The sequence below is a fragment of the Argentina silus genome (genome assembly GCF_951799395.1).
Source record: "Argentina silus genome assembly, chromosome: X".
In the NCBI taxonomy this organism is placed as follows: Eukaryota; Metazoa; Chordata; class Actinopteri; order Argentiniformes; family Argentinidae; genus Argentina; species Argentina silus.
In genome coordinates, this window is record NC_139653.1 from 47,658,835 (window position 1) to 47,660,600 (window position 1,766).

Consider the following 1,766-nt stretch of genomic DNA (forward strand, 5'->3'; position numbering starts at 1 on the left):
ACGCATGACTGTTTGAACGGAACTCGCGCTGAAAACATCAGACAGCTTGGCAGGGTGGTTGCAAACAGCCTCATTTGGGACGGTCGATAACTAGGTCCTCTGTCGGGTCAGAGAGACGGATGGAAAGGCTGTGGGACGACCCCTGGGATGAACCTCTGGGCGACCCCTGGGTCAATGACACACACCAGGGGAGGCTGGTGGAGGTAGAAATCGGAGGACAGGCTCATTGTAATGCCGGGGACGGAATAAGGAATGGTATTAAACACGTGTGTCTATCGGACTCGTCTCTTTATTCAGGTCAAACGAAAAAATCTTTAAAGGCCAGACTCCCATGGCCGGATTACCAACTAAGGGGCCCCTGGGCAAGAAGGAGCGTGAAGACCCCTACAATATCGGCTGCCTTTGAGGAAAGGCCTCTATAATATATTATAATAATATATGCAATTTAGCTGACGCTTTTATCCAAAGCGACTTACATTGCAGTGAGAGCATACATTTCAATATATATGGTCCCAGCGGGAATCAAACCCACAACCTAAGCGTTGTTAGCGCCATGCTCTACCAACTGAGCCACAGAGGACCACATGGCCTCTATATATATATATCAAGGCTATAACCTTGGGAGTCATCGCCCTCCCTTATGAGATAGCTCTTCCTGCCTGGGCACCGTCGTCCCATTTCACCCCTTCAGACGTGACATCGTAGTGGAGGAAAGGCGAATGTGAAACGAGTGTGTGTCTTCGGCAGCGTGCTGCTTCTGTACTGTGCGGTGTTCCCTAGCCTCTCTCTCCCTGCCTCAGGGCTGCGGTGCTGGCTCAGTAAGCAGGAGACTGCTCTGCTCTGCTCTGCCTGTGTGTGTCTGTCTGACTGGTCCATTGAACGGTTGGGACGGGGGGACAACAGACAGCTATTAGGAGTCAGGCTGACATGAATACTAACGCAGACATGGCTGGACTCAAAATATGAGCTGTTTCAAACACACCTTTCGGGCTATCTGTTTTTAACGGCACGAAAAGCGGCCTTATTGCACTTGACCTGCTGATTGCCATGAACACGACTCTCTACCCACCTGAGCGCAGGCGAGTCAGCGCTCCACCGCTGGTGGTCATTCCACCTGTTACCGCTGACACAAATTGCCCGCGTTTGGACTCGCGTCTCGTTTCTGCGTCGGCTGAAAGTAACAGCCCGTTCAAGTGAGTTACCTGCAGTAACTGTAGTAACAGCAAGAAGTTCAAAGGGACATTTATGGGTCAGCTAGCGGCATGCAAAGGATCATGGCTCTCCCTGACTGCTTTCTTTGTCTCCTAATGGGCATTTGGAGCTGTAATGGTGACGTTGAGTGATGAAAATGGCCGCCTAGTCTTGCTCAACGCTCCCCTAAACACTGTTGGAGCTGAGTGAGTGGTCGGAGGACGCGTACAGCCAGGGAACGGCTCCCAGTTAACACTGTCCTGATCAATACTTCATTTCAGAACTGTTAATAACTTCCTGGCGTGTTTCTCGATAGAAACTGCAGGCATTCCACTGATTCTAAGAACCTATGGATTGTGTTCTAGATTAGAACTCACTAACACTAACTGGTACACTAACAGAGGATACTCAACCCAAGAACATAGTGTGTTAACGAACATGAATACTACAAGTAAATGGATGTAGGAGTTTCTCTTGTGCTGTTTCTCTCTCTCTCAGACAAACACACACACACACACACACACATCAATCTCGCTTTCTCAAACACACACCACAGAATCTCTCTCTCACAGGCA